The sequence below is a fragment of the Bos indicus genome, chromosome 4 (assembly GCF_029378745.1).
Source record: "Bos indicus isolate NIAB-ARS_2022 breed Sahiwal x Tharparkar chromosome 4, NIAB-ARS_B.indTharparkar_mat_pri_1.0, whole genome shotgun sequence".
Taxonomy (NCBI): Eukaryota; Metazoa; Chordata; class Mammalia; order Artiodactyla; family Bovidae; genus Bos; species Bos indicus.
The window spans coordinates 113,456,320-113,472,244 of record NC_091763.1 but is presented as its reverse complement, the minus strand read 5'-3'; the positions used below and the strand labels follow the sequence as shown (position 1 = coordinate 113,472,244).

Here is a 15,925-nt window from a genome sequence, read left to right as displayed (position 1 = left end):
TGAGGAAATTCAGTGGAGAAAAGAGGCTGAATAATTCAGCCAGAAGGTGAGAGAAAGAACGACATGGGGAGACCAAGTTTTGGTGAACAAGGCCCGCACTTTATTTTCCAAAGTAGTTTTTATACCTTAAGTTATGCATAGAAGATAATGGGGGAAGGGGTAGAGTTATGCAGTAAGCCAGGCTTTCTTCCTGCAAACTTATCATATGCAAAAGTTTAGGTGATTTGCATCATCTTCTGGCCCGGAGACCTGTTAACATTTTAAGACCCTTTCTTCAGAAAACTTATTTTTCTCTAAAGGTGATTAGTCAAGCGCCACCCTCCAAAAGCATTAGATAAAGTTGCATTCCTACAGAGCAAAGGTGTGGTGGGCTATAACAAGAAAAAGAATTAACTCAAGGGTCCCAGGTTACAAACATTAAAGCTACTATTTACACCAATTATATTAATCAATACACTGCCAGGGACACAGCAGTTAAGGGATATGGAGACTTAGCAGCAAACATTGGCCCAACAAGTGAAAAACCCTTCACCAATACAATTTCTAATCAATCTTTTAACTGCTCAAAGGAATCTGTATTTAGACAGTTTAGAACATCTCATGCCTCTCACAGTTGGGAGGCTCTGAGCAATCACATGTGGCCGGAAAAACCTATTCAGGCAGCCTAGAGGATTTCCAAAGGAGTTTGTAGGTTGAAACACTGTCACACCCAGGAATTATTAACTGGAGCTGTAAGCTAACTCTTTTTTCAGAGAGAGGTAGTGGGAGACAGGCCCCCATAAAGTCTGAGGTGTAGGTGAAAGCACAAAGCAGGAAGTAGGCAGACTCTGGTTTTGGGGGTAGATGCTCGAGAATTTCCAGGGAGACTCCTGAGGCTTGATCCCACCTTTGAGTATGCCAAGCCTCCTTCCTCATGACCTTTGCCACGGGCGGAGCTCGCTCCCCGCAGGCAACCTCTCGGATAGCTCTGAGAGTCCACTCCCAAGAGACAAGGGAAGAGTCACTATGTATAGGATTTTGCAACAAACATCAGGTGGTCAGAAATATCAAAAGACTATGGTAAATTACAGATAATCAGATATTTCCAGTTAGTGAATTTAGTAGTTTTCTATGTAGGAAACGTGCAAGAATGGGGCTCTTTGATTCCTTTGATGTACACTGAGCTATCTGGGGCCAGTATCTGGTGCTTTCACATCGAGTGCCCTCAGGGTGCTCCATGGGGTTGACTGCAGTGGCTGAGGGCACCACAGCAGGCAGCAGATTTGTTTCCATTCAGAGGCCCCTCCTTGGGAGAAAAACTTGCTCCTGGGAAGAAAAGCTATGACAAACCTAGACAGTGTATTAAAAAGCAGAGACTTTGAGGACAAAGGTCTGTATAGTCAAAGATATGGTTTTTCCAGTAGTCATGTATGGATGTGAGAGTTGGACTATAAAGAAGGCTGAGTGCCGAAGAATTGAAGCTTTTGAACTGTGGAGCTGGAGATGACTCTTGAGAGCCCCTTGGACATCAAGGAGATTCAATCAGGCAATCCTCAAGGAAATCAATCCTGAATATTCATTGAAAGGACTGATGCTGAAGCAGACACTCCAATATTTTGGCCACCTGATGTGAAGTGGTGACTCATTGGAAAAGACCCTGATGCTGGGAAAGATTGAAGGCAGGAGAGGGGACGACAGAGGATGGGATAGTTGGGTGGCATCATCGATTCAATGGACATGGGAGTTTGAGCAAACTCTGAGAGATGGTGAGGACAGGGAAGCCTGCTGTGATGCAGTCCATGGTGTCACAAAGAGTTGGACACGATTGAGTGACTGAACAAGAAAGACAACAGCAACAACGAGAACATATACCCACACTTCCACTGGCAGGAATTGGGAACCCTGGTCTGCTTACCCACACTGCTTCTCAGGATTGGTGGTTATAGTTATAAACCTCCAGCAGTGGTGAAGAGAACAGTGGTCGTAAAAGGGAGGCTACATGAAGGGGACTGTTCTTGGTGCCCTTGGCTTCAGGGGCCTTGGGGTAAGAGACCACTTCTAGTCCAGGCCTTCTCATCCCAGTGTTCCTGAGTCTCAGCAGTCATGAGAGCAATGGATGGTTACAGACAGTTATAGATATCAGCTTTATTTACCACTTGTTTCCAACAGTAAGAAAATAAGAAACAAGGAAATGTGTTTTTCTCCCACATTTTTCTATTACTCTCAGAAAAGACACAATTCCCTTCCCTATTTGCCTAGAAAGGTTTCTTAGTCCCATACCTCCAAAACCCATATTTACTTTGATAACCCCTCAATTCTTAGCCATTCCATGATCCTGATGGTGGAAGAAGAGGCCATTATTAGACACTAAAAAGGAATGCACCATGGTAGTATGATCATTTCAGAAAAACTAGGGTGCCCCAACATGAAGAAATTGATTCTTACAACCATTCTAGTTATAGATTAAGAAGAAAACTAACTAGGTGCAGAAGAGTCATTTGGCCAAATTCAACACTGATTCATGTTTAAGGCAGTTTACAAAATTTACATTAGATACTTCTTTAACATGTCTTTACATAAATATAAATTTAAAACATTTTTGTCATCACTTTTTTTTTCATGCAACTAATACAGTTAATTATAAAGTTCATTTGAATGAAGAAAATAGAAAATGTAGCCTTGACAGTCAAGAAAAGTCATCAATGAAGGAAGACCAGAAAGACCAGAAGCTTTACCAGATAGTAGAACATTATCATTTCTATAATTAAAACAGTCTGGTGCATGAATAGATAGAACAGTGAAACACAAACAAAATTCAGAAATAGACTAAATTGATCACACTATACTCATTTATATTCAGTTTAGTTATATTATGCTATATTTGTATTCACTAAAGCAGCATCTTACATGAGCAGGAAAAAAGGTGGACTAATAAGAAAATTGTGGAAAATTCTGAAAGAGATGGGACTATCAGACCACCTGATCTGCCTCTTGAGAAACCTATATGCAGGTCAGGAAGCAACAGTTAGAACTGGACATGGAAAAACAGACTGGTTCCAAATAGGAAAAGGAGTACATCAAGTCTGTATATTGTCACCCTGTTGATTTAACTTATCTGCAGAGTACATCATGAGAAACACTGGACTGGAAGAAACACAAGCTGGAATCAAGATTGCCGAGAGAAATATCAATAACCTCAGCTATGCAGATGACACCACCCTTATGGCAGAAAGTGAAGAGGAACTCAACAGCCTCTTGATGAAAGTGAAAGAGGAGAGTGAAAAAGTTGGCTTAGAGCTCAACATTCAGAAAACTAAGATCATGGCATCTGGTCCCAACACTTCATGGGAAATAGATGGGGAAACAGTGGAAACAGTGTCAGACTTTATTTTGGGGGGCTCAAAAATCACTGCAGATGGTGACTGCAGCCATGAAATTAAAAGACACCCCTTGGAAGGAAAGTTATGACCAACCTAGATAGCATATTGAAAAGCAGAGATATTACTTTGCCAACAAAGGTCCATCTAGTCAAGGCTATGGTTTTTCCTGTGGTCACATATGGATGTGAGAGTTGGACTGTGAAGAAAACTGAGCACTGAAGAATTGATGCTTTGAACTGTGGTGTTGGAGAAGACTCTTGAGAGTCCCTTGGACTTCAAGGAGATCCAACCAGTCCATTCTAAAGGAGATCAGTCCTGGGTGGTCATTGGAAGGACTGGTGCTAAAGCCGAAACTCCAATACTTTGGCCACCTCATGCGAAGAGTTGACTCATTGGAAAAGACCCTGATGCTGGGAGGGATTGGGGGCAGGAGAAGAAGGGGACGACAGAGGATGGGACGGCTGGATGGCACCACTGGCTCGATGGACATGAGTTTGAGTGAACTGTGGGAGTTGGTGATGGACAGGGAGGCCTGGCATACTGTGATTCATGGGGTTGCCAAGAGTCAGACACGACTGAAATGAACTGAACTGAAAAAGCAATATTGAAATAATGATATAGAAAAAGATAAAACTGCATCCATTTCCTGATGCCATTCAAATTCCAAATAAATTAGAAATTTAAACGTAAAAAAAAATAATCCATATAAATAACAGAAGAAGCATAGGTAAATCTTTGTAATGTGAGGAGGGGGGAAAATATGTCCAAGATTTGAAAAAGAGTAAGGAAAGAGAATATCAATTTGATTACATAAAAATCAAGAAGATAATGTGATGCAAAAATAATGCACAATATATAAAGTACACACAATTCAAACCTGTGTTATTCAAGAGATAATTGTGTCTCACTCCCCCAAAAGACCTGCAGGGAAGCTAATTTTATTATCAGAATTGTTTAAATGAAGAAACTGATGTGGCTTAAGAATTCTGAGACACTCGCCCACAGTCATGGTGCCAATTGGTATTGAGCAGAGAGAGATCCAATTCAAAGTCTGTCTGACTACCATGGTTACACTTAACCACTGCATACTCCAGCCTCTTCTAGGTTCCTTCTCTGTTTCATCATTTTATAGATTACATCAGATCAGAGGTAGATCGGGGAAAATAGTTCACTCTCTTTGCCAAATGGTGAACAGGTAGCAGAATTCTAACAGGTAGAATTAGAGAAGGCAAGGGGAGGGTTTCACAAATATTGTTTCTTTAGAATAGCTAACCCTGTCCACAAAGCACCTGCTCCTCAACTTATCTGTCATCTTCCTAGGGACACAACTTCTCTCTGTTAAGTATTGAAAAGAATTCAAACTGAGTTCTAGGTTTCCTCTGCCATAAATAACCTGGGTAATCCATTGTCTCATGAATTCACCAAGGTCTCATGGAGTCACCAGGCTCTCAGGGATTCTATTTCCATAAAATCAACAAGGACTTACTGTAAAGCATGTTGCATATTGAACTCTACTCAATACTCTACTGCTGCTACATCTCTTCAGTCGTGTCTGACTCTGTGCGACCCCATAGATGGCAGCCCACCAGGCTCCCCAACCCTGGGTTTCTCCAGGCAAGAATACTGGAGACGATTGCCATTTCCTTCTCCACTCAATACTCTGTAATAACCTATATGGCGAAGAATCTGAAAAAGAATGGGTATATGTATATGTATAACTAAGTCGCTTACCTGTACACAAGAAACTAATACATTAAAAATAAATGGTACTGCAATATAAAATTAAATTTAACAAGGGATTTAGACTGAATGGCCTAAATTGCCTTGTAGTTCTAAAGACCTGCCTTGAAGACACTAAGAGAAAACTCTGGGTTATCAAGTGGTACTAAATGTCTGTCCCAACAGCAACTGGATAGAAGATGCCTGCATGTATTTTGAGTGGTGTTTGACTCTTGGTGATCCCGTGGACTACAGCCTCCCAGGCTCCACTGCTCATGGGATTTCCCAGGCAAGAATAACTGGAGTGGGTTGCCATTTCCTCATCCAGGGGATCTTCCCAACCCAGGGACTCCTGCATCTCCTGCATTGCAGGTGGATTCTTTACCGCTGAGCCTCTGGGGATTCCTGGAGGAAAGTTGCAATATTAAGCAAAAGGTTGTCTTGTTAAAATGAGACGCATGGAGAATGTGTTAACAGACATCCTTACTCCCCTCCCTACTGCCATCTCCCCCACTCTGGCATCATCTCCTGACTTGTTTGCACAGCACCTGGTCCCTTCTCAGGCCAGAATCCACACCCTCCCCAGACTCCCCTACCCTACTGTCCCTGCAGCTCTGTCTCCCTGGGATCTGTTCTCAGCCAGGCTCACCTCATTTAAGGACTTGATGGGCTGTCTGGTTTCCTCCAGAGAAACTTTTTGAGCCCCTGATTTTGCTCTAACTGCTGCACCTCTGAGACCTCGGAGTCAGGAAGCAGATTGGGTGGGGACAGTGAAGAAACTGTTTTAAAGAGACAGAAATGTTGCCCTATAATATGGTGGGTGCTTCAGTTTTGTGAAGTGGAAAGCTTTTTCTTCATGTGCTTGATATAGCACCAAAATTTCTTAAGTTATATTCATTGTTTGGAGTTATCATGTTAGATCCAAAAGACCCTTGTTAAATGACCTAAATCTTGTCCAGAAAGTCAGACTCAGTGTCTGATCATCTCTCCTGGGAGCTGGAAGAGACCACAGGGCCCTTCAGGGAAGAAGGAAGTCAGACACGTGGCTTGCTGTATCCTGGGGATACTGCCTGTTCTACTATTGGGTGGAAAGTAGATGATTTAGCTGAAGAGATTTCTAAGCAAAGTGTGGAAGGTGCAGCCTGGTTCCTCCTTCTGCTTATAGTGAAATGCAAGAGGAAAGCGGTTGCAGTGATATGTCTAGAAGCTGAGGGTTGCCAGCAACCCCAGAAGCCCGGAAGAGACCAGGAAGGACCTGAGAGCCTTCAGAGAGCACGGCTCTGTCAACATTTCGAGTTTGAACTCTCAAACTATTACCAAATAAATGTCCCTGCTTTTAGTTTGTAGTAATCTGATAGAGAAGTTCTAGGAATCTAATCGATCACCACTCTCTTTTCCTCTACCTTTTCTCCTGCCTGCTTTTTGTTTCTCTTACTGACCCACATATTCTCCTCCTGCTTTACAGGGTCTGACTGGTGTAAGATTACTATAATGTGTCCTTCCCCATTCCTTACCCACACATCTGGCCAGGATGGGCCATGGAAGGCTTAGTGATTCGAGAAGTTGTGGTTTTCTCAGGAGAGTTTAGCTTTCAAATTCTCAGGAGAATTTAGCTTTTGTCAACAGTTCTTACAACAAATCTACTGGGAAAAGTGCACAACCTAAAAGTTGAGAATAATATTTTATTTGATGGACTTCCTGAGGGCTTCGGTCCAGGAGGAAGCCTCTCAGGTAGCTCTGAGGGACTGCTCCCAAGACTCAAAGGAAGAGCCAGGATGTGTAGGATTTTGCAACAAAAACCAGGTGGTCAGGAACATCAAAAGATTACTGTTAATTAAAGAAAACCAGACACCTCAACTTAATGAATTTAGTGCTTTTCTATGTAGTGGATTCAATATGCCAGCAAATTTGGAAAAATCAGTAGTGCCCCAGGACTGGAAAAGGTCAGTTTTCATTCCAATCCCAAAGAAAGGCAATGCCAAGGAATGCTCAAACTACTGCACGATTGCCCTCATTTAACATTGTAGTAAAGTAAAGCTCAAAATTCTCCAAGCCAGGCTTCAGCAATATGTGAACCATGAACTTCCAGACGTTCAAGCTGGTTTTAGAAAAGGCAGAGGAACCAGAGATCAAATTGCCAACATCCGCTGGATCATGGAAAAAGCAAGAGAGTTCCAGAAAAACATCTATTTGTGCTTTATTGACTATGCCAAAGCCTTTGACTGTGTGGATCACAATCAACTGTGGAAAATTCTGAAAGAGATGGGAATACCAGACCACCTGATCTGCCTCTTGAGAAACCTGTATGCCAGTCAGGAAGCAACAGTTAGAACTGGACATGGAACAACAGACTGGTTCCAAATAGGAAAAGGAGTACGTCAAGGCTGTATATTGTCACTGTGATTATTTAACTTATATGCAGAGTACATCATGAAAAATGCTGGGCTGGATGAAGCACAAGCTGGAATCAAGATTGCCAGGAGAAATATCAATAACCTCAGATATGCAAATGACACCACCTTTATGGCAGAAAGTGAAGAGGAACTAAAGAGCCTCTTGATGAAGGTGAAAGAGGAGAGTGAAAAAGTTGGCTTAAAGCTCAACATTCAGAAAACGAAGATCATGGCATCTGGTCCCATCACTTCATGGCAAATGGATGGGGAAACAGTGGAAACAGTGGCAGACTTTATTATTTAGGGTTCCAAAATCACTGCAGATGGTGACTGCAGCTATGAAATTGAAAGACGTTTGCTCCTTGGAAGGAAAGTCATGACCAACCTAGAGAGCATATTAAAAAGCAGAGACATTGCTTTGCCAACAAAGGTCCGTCTCACCAAGGCTATGGTTTTTCCAGTACTCATGTATGGATGTGAGAGTTGGACTATAAAGAAAGCTGAGCACTGAAGAATTGATGCTTTTTGAACTGTGGTGTTGGAGAAGACTCTTGAGAGTCCCTTGGACTGCAAGGAGATCCAACCAGTCCATCCTAAAGGAGATCAGTCCTGAATGTTCATTGGAGGGACTGATGCTGAAGCTGAAACTCCAATACTTTGGCCACCTGATGTGAAGAGCTGACTCATTTGAAAAGACCCTGATGCTGGGAGGGATTAGGGACAGGAGGAGAAGGGGACGACAGAGGATGAGATGGTTGGATCGCATCACTGATTCAATGGACATGAGTTTGCGTAAACTCTGGGAGTTGGTGATGGACAGGGAGGCCTGTTTGTTGCAATCCATGGGGTCACAAAGAGTTGAACATGACTGAGCGACTGAAGTGAACTGAACTGATGGAGTGTTAATGGGCTTCCCCGGTGGCTCAGATGGTAAAGTATCTGCCTGTAATGCATGAAACCCAGGTTCTATCCCTTGGTCTGGGAGTTCCCTTGGAGAAATGAATGGCAACCCAGTCCAGTATTCTTGCCTAGAGAATCTCATGGACAGAGGAGGCTGGCAGGCTATAGTCCATGGGATCAACTGAGCGACTAACACTTATGGAATGGAATTTACTCTAATATTTTGGCCTCAGCCAATGAGAATGAACTCCCAGAGTCTCCACTGGTAGGAATCATGCACCTTGGCCTGCTTACCAACATTGCTTCTCATATGTTGGTTGTTTATAGTTCTAAACCTCCGGTAGAGGTACAGAGAACAGAGGTCCTAAAAGGGCAACCACCATGTGCAGACAATTTCTTGGGTTCTTGGATTTATGGGCCTGGGATGAGGAACCACTGTTAGTCCTGGCCCTCTTCTCCCAGTGTTCCTTAGTCCAAGGGTCATCAGAGCTTTGGATGGTTATAGACAGTTACAGATATCAGCTGTGTTTACTGCTTGGCTCCAACAGCCAAAAAAGCAAGAAGCAAGGAAATAGGTTTTTCTTTCACATTTTTCTGTTACTCTCAGGAAATCCACAGTTCCCTTCCTTATTTATCTACCTAGGTTTCTTAGTCCCACGCCTCCAAAATTCACAATGTTTACTTTGATATCCCCTGGATTCTTAGCCATTCCATGATCCTAATAATGGAAGAAGAGGCTGATTAGGAGAACAGGAATTGGGAAAAGAATTCAGAGGCTGCAATAAATCATCTGACAGCATTCGATAACTTGCCCTCTTTCTGGGATTTGTCATTAGTTTGCACAATTTCTGTCATTATTTTTATTTCTTCTTTTGGTTTCAATTTCACAGCTTTTGTTGCTTCACTTCAATCCTTCCCTAAAGAGAACTGTTCTTCAGTGCTTTCTTACTGAAGATGGATGCTATAAATAAAGTTTTAACAAGGGGTGCAGGAACAACTGCAATGGACACCTCAGTATATCACACCACAAACTTCTTTCAAAATCCTAACAATGAAGTTCTCAAAGCGTAGATAGCTAGTAAATAGCTGAACAGCCTTATTGCTTTTGATTATTGTTTATCATGAAAATAGGTAACTTGAAAGTGGTACTTAAATGACTCATTTCTAAACTTTGGGAGGTCACACATGACTATTTGGAAATGTAAGGAGACACTAGAATTTATCTGATCCTCTATGAGTGTAACATATTTGCATTTAGTGGAGAATCAAGAGTTCAAATAAAATAGCAACCTGGAAGACAATGGCAGCCATCACATAGGTCCCTGTTAGCTATATTTTAGTCAACTACAATAAAGAACAACACGAAGGGGAAAGTAAATTATGTAAAACCCATGCACATGGCAGGAAGGAAGAAGAGGGGAGCTAGCAAAGTGACCAAAATTTAATTTAAAACTACTGACAGAGTTTCCAGCTCCACAATGCATCATGAGAAGCCCTGTAAACTTATTACTGGTGAACATTATTTAAAAAAATAATGAAATCTCTAAACATTGTCTTATGATTATATAATGAAGAAGAAACATTTATTCAAAAAAAAGTCTACTGAATCTTAGAACAGTGAGAGTCTGCATTATATTTGAGCCATGACCAAATTCCTCCTTCCCCAAATCACCATCAGCTAAGCTTGAAGGAATTCTGGGTAAGGGTGGCTAAAAAGATGAGGCTCCCTCTCCAATAGCTACTCATCAAGAGTATAGTATCTTACCAATAGGAACAGCATTCCCTCCGACTCTGAGTTCCAGAGACTAAATTCATGGTGTGCAGCTAGCAGTACCCTGCAGCTTCTCTATTGGTAGAGCAGAGGTTCTACTCCAGGCATGACAGGTCCAGCTCCTTCATAGGATGGACATTTTATGCTAGGAGAGGCAAGTTTAAAAGACGAAAGGCTACAATCCCCTGCTCTTGGCCTAGAGCTGGACTCAAAGATTTTGTTCAGGAAGAAAAAAAGTTCATAATAACTGAAAACTCCAAGTTCAGTTCAGTTCAGTCGCTCAGTCGTGTCTGACTCTTTGCAACCCCATGAAATGCAGCATGCCAGGCCTCCCTGTCCATCACTAACTCCTGGAGTTCACTCAAACTCACGTCCATCGAGTCAGTGATGCCATCCAGCCATCCCATCCTCTGTCATCCCCTTCTCCTCCTGCCCCCAATCCCTCCCAGCATCAGAGTCTTTTCCAATGAGTCAACTCTTCGCATGAGGTGGCCAAAGTACTGGAGTTTCAGCTTTAGCATCATTCCTTCCAAAGAAATCCCAGGGCTGATCTCCCTCAGAATGGACTGGTTGGATCTCTTTGCAGTCCAAGGGACTCTCAAGAGTCTTCTCCAACACCACAGTTCAAAAGCATCAATTCTTCAGTGCTCAGCCTTCTTCACAGTCCAACTCTCACATCCATACATGACCACAGGAAAAACCATAGCTTTGACTAGACGAAATTTTATGGCAAAGTAATGTCTCTGCTTTTTAATATGCTGTCTAGGTTGGTCATAACTTTCCTTCCAAGGAGTAAGTGTCTTTTAATTTCATGGCTGCAGTCACCATCTGCAGTGATTTTGGAGCCCCAAAAAATAAAGTCTGACACTGTGTCCACTGTTTCCCCATCCATTTCCTGTGAAGTGATGGGACCAGATGCCATGATCTTCGTTTTCTGAATGTTGAGCTTTAAGCCAACTTTTTCACTCTCCACTTTCACTTTCATTAAGAGGCTTTTTAGTTCCTCTTCACTTTCTGCCACAAGGGTGGTGTCATCTGCATATCTGAGGTTATTGATATTTCTCCTGGAAATCTTGATTCCAGCTTGTGTTTCTTCCAGTCCAGCGTTTCTCATGATGTACTCTGCATAGAAGTTAAATAACCACGGTAACAATATACAGCCTTGATGTACTCCTTTTCCTATTTGGAACCAGTCTGTTGTTCCATGTCCAGTTCTAACTGTTGCTTCCTGACCTGCATACAAATTTCTCAAGAGGCAGATCAGGTGGTCTGGTATTCCCATCTCTTTCAGAATTTTCCACAGTTGATTGTGATCCACACAGTCAAAGGCTTTGGCATAGTCAATAAAGCACAAATAGATGTTTTTCTGGAACTCTCTTGCTTTTTCCATGATCCAGCGGATGTTGGCAATTTGATCTCTGGTTCCTCTGCCTTTTCTAAAACCAGCTTGAACATCAGGAAGTTCACGGTTCACATATTGCTGAAGCCTGACTTGGAGAATTTTGAGCATTACTTTAATAGCGTGTGAGATGAGTGCAATTGTGCGGTAGTTTGAGCATTCTTTGGCATTACCTTTCTTTGGGATTGGAATGAAACTGCCCTTTTCCAGTCCTGTGGCCACTGCTGAGTTTTCCAAATTTGCTGGCATATTGAGTGCAGCACTTTCATAGCATCATCTTTCAGGATTTGAAGTAGCTCAACTGGAATTCCATCACCTCCACTAGCGTTGTTCGTAGTCATGCTCTAGCCCTCCCCAAAGGAAATTTGAAACATAGGGTAGTAAGCTCAGGTCAAAGTGTTCTCTTGCAAGTGATACAGATTTTAATGCTAAGCAATTTAAAGGGGAATCCTTTGAGAGCCATAAGAGAAACCATAGGCCAGCAAGTTTACCAGCAAGAACTAGAAAAACAGGTGAGAAGAGTCCGTCTAGGATCAGAGAAACCTGAAAAGCTGGCCATGAAAACTATCCCTGCAAAGTAAACCAAATTTAATTAGATAAGACTGTGGACCAATTTATGTCCATGGGCATTGTTAAAAATTAGAGTGCAATCAACTGGCAACTAGTAAGCCTAACAGCTGGGTATAATACCAATAGAGACACAGAGGTAAGCAGAGAGATTAAGGAAAGAAACTTTCAGAGAGAGCACTGCTAAAACTATTGTCATCCCAGGTAATTGTGTGAATGCCAGTGACTGCACCTTCTGAGGAGCAACATCAGAGATTTCATACTGCAGGGGAAATTTTTGTTATTGTTATTGTTGTTATTCAGTTGCTAAGTCATGCCCACGGAGAAGGCAGTGGCACCCCACACCAGTACTCTTGCCTGGAAAATCCCATGGATGGAGGAGCCTGGGAGGCTGCAGTCCATGGGGTCGTTGAGGGTCGGACGAGACTGAGCGACTTCACTTTCACTTTTCACTTCTATGCATTGGAGAAGGAAATGGCAACCCACTCCAGTGTTCTTGCCTGGAGAATCCCAGGGATGGGGGAGCCTGGTGGGCTGCCGTCTATGGGGTCGCACAGAGTCGGACACGACTGAAGCGACTTAGCAGCTTAGCAAGTCATGCCCAACTCTTTGCAACCCCATGGACTGTAGCATGCCAGGCTCCCCTGTCCTCTACTATCTCCAAGAGTTTGCTTACTTCATGCCCTTTGAGCCGGTGATACTATCTAATCATTTCATCCTCTGTGACCCCCTTCTCCTCTTGCGTTAAATCTTTCCCAGCATCAAGATCTTTGCCAATGAGTCAGCTCTTTGCATCAGGTGGCCAAAGTATTGGAGCTTTGGGATCAGTCCTTTCAATGAATATTCAGGGTTGATTTTCTTCAGGATTGACTGGTTTGATCTTCTTGCAGTCCAAGGGATTCTTAAGAATCTTCTTCAGCACCACAATTGTAAAGCATCAATTCTTTGGTGCTCAGTCTTCTTTATGGTCCAACTCTCATATCCATCCATATATGACTAGTGAAAAAACTATAGCTTTGACTGTTTGGACCTTTGTTGGCAAAGTGCTGTCTCTGTTTTTTAATATGCTGTCCAAGTTTGTCATAGCTTTACCTCCAAGGAACAAGTGTCTTTTAATTTCATGGCTGCAATCATTGTCCATAGTGATTTTGGATTCTAAGAAAATAGAATCTGGCACAGTTTTCAATTTTTCTCCTGTTTGCCATGAAGTGATGAGACCAGATGCCATGATCTTAGATTTGTTGAGAATTGAGTTTTAAGCCAACTTTTCCACTCTCCTCTTTCTCCCTCATCAAGAGGTTCTTTAGTTCCTCTTCACGTTTTACCATTAGAGTGGTATCATCTGCATATCTCAGTTTGTTGGTATTTCTCCCAACAGCAAAATGGACAGGAATGGGTGGGAGAAACGTATTTCACCAAAAGAGCCTGGTGGTGGTTTAATTTAGCAACTAGTCCAATTCTTGTGATCTCATGGTGTGATCCCACTAGGTTCCTCTGTCCATGGGATTTTACAGGCAAGAATACTAGAGTGGGCTGCCATTTCTCTCTCCAGGGGATGCTCCTGACCCAGGGATCAACCCAGGGACTCCTGCACTGCAGGCAGTTCAGTTCAGTTCAGTTCAGTCACTCAGTCGTGCCCGACTCTTTGTGAACCCATGGACTGAAGCATGCCAGGCCTCCCTGTCCATCACCAACTCCTGGAGTTTACTCATGCTCATGTCCATTGAGTCGGTGATGCCATCCAACCATCTCATCCTCTGTTGTTCCCTTCTCCTCCCACCTTCAACCTTTCCCAGCATGAGGGTCTTTTCAAATGAGTCAGTTCTTTGTATCAGGTGGTGAAAGTATTGGAGTTTCAGCTTCAACATCAGTCCTTCCAATGAATATTCAGGACTGATTTCCTATAGGATGGACTGGTTGGATCTCCTTGCAGTCCAAGGGACTCTTAAGAGTCTTCTCCAACACCACAGTTCAAAAGAATCAATTCTTCAGCGCTTATCTTTCTTTGTAGTCCAACTCTCACATCTACACATGACTACTGGAAAAACCATCACTTTGACTAGATGGACCTTTATTGGCAAAGTAATGTCTCTGCCATTTTTTTTTTTAATTTTTTTTTTATTTTTAAACTTTACATAATTGTATTAGTTTTGCCAAATATCAAAATGAATCCACCACAGGTATACATGTGTTCCCCATCCTGAACCCTCCTCCCTCCTCCCTCCCCATACCATCCCTCTGGGTCGTCCCAGTGCACTAGCCCCAAGCATCCAGTATCGTGCATTGAACCTGGACTGGCATCTCGTTTCATACATGATATTTTACATGTTTCAATGCCATTCTCCCAAATCTTCCCACCCTCTCCCTCTCCCACAGAGTCCATAAGACTGTTCTATACATCAGTGTCTCTTTTGCTGTCTAGTACACAGGATTATTGTTACCATCTTTCTAAATTCCATATATATGCGTTAGTATTCTGTATTGGTGTTTTTCTTTCTGGCTTACTTCACTCTGTATAATAGGCTCCAGTTTCATCCACCTCATTAGAACTGATTCAAATGTACAGCTCAACTCCACAAAAATAAATGACCCAATTAAAAAAATGTCTCTGCTTTTTAATATGTTGTCTGGGTTGGTCATAACTTTCCTTCCAAGGAGATAGCATCTTTTAATTTCATGGCTGCAGTCACCATCTTGCAGTGATTTTGGAGCCCATAAAATCAAAGTCTGTCACTGTTTCCCCATCTTTTTGCCATGAAGTGATGGAACCAGATGCCATGATTTTAGTTTACTGAATGTTGAGTTTTAAGCCAACTTTTCCACTCTCCTCTTTCACTTTCATCAAGAGGCTCTTAAGATTCTTTACCAACTGAGCTACAGAGACATGTGGACTAGAGCCTAGCGAAGTCATCTAGCAAATAGGGAAGAGCAGCAAATCAAGCCCCAGAAGAAGAGAAGGTGAATCAGTATCCAGAGTTGCTACACTATATTACCTAAAATGTCAAGTTTTAAACAAAAACTACAAGACACAGAAAACTATGATCCATATACTGGAAAAAATCAGACAACAGAAACTGCCTGTTAGAGGGACCAGATACTGGATTTGAAGACAAGGCATCAAAGCAGCAAATATAAACATATTTAAAGAACAGAAAGAATCACACCTAAAGAAATAAGGAAGTTATGATGACAATATCTCATCAAGTAGAGAATGTCAATAAAGAGATAGAAATTATATTTTAAGAAGAAAAAAATAAACATTCTGATATTTGAAAGTAGAACTGAAATTTAAAATTTTACTTCTAGGGGCTTAATGACAGATATGAACCAACAGAGGAATGATTCAATGAATTTGAAAATATAACAATTACAAACATATGAACTTAACAACTGAGCCCTGAAACACATGAAGCAGAAAATAACCAAAATCAAGGGGAGATAGACTATTCCACAATAATAGCTGTAAACTCCAATACTCCACTATGAATAATGCATACATCAGTTAATCAGGTCAACAAAGAAATAAAAGATGTGACAAACACTATAAATCAACTAGGTCTAATACAAGAATACTCCACCACCTGCAGCAGATTACACATTTTTTTCAAGTACACAAGGAATATTCTCCTAATTAGATCATTTCCACCTCATGAGAAGAGTTGACTCATTGGAAAAGTCTCTCTGATGCTGGGAGGGATTGGGGGCAGGAGGAGAAGGGGACGACAGAGGATGAGATGGCTGGATGGCATCACTGACTTGATGGACGTGAGTCTGAGTGAACTCTGGGAGTTGGTGATGGACAGGGAGGACTGGCATG

General features: G+C 42.1%; 1 pseudogene; it reads right to left on the bottom strand.

Annotated features, from left to right (window-relative positions):
- Positions 1 to 5,828, bottom strand: part of LOC139182796 (GTPase IMAP family member 7-like) — a 32,990-nt pseudogene extending 27,162 nt beyond the window's left edge.
- Between the last annotated feature and the right edge of the window lie 10,097 nt (positions 5,829 to 15,925).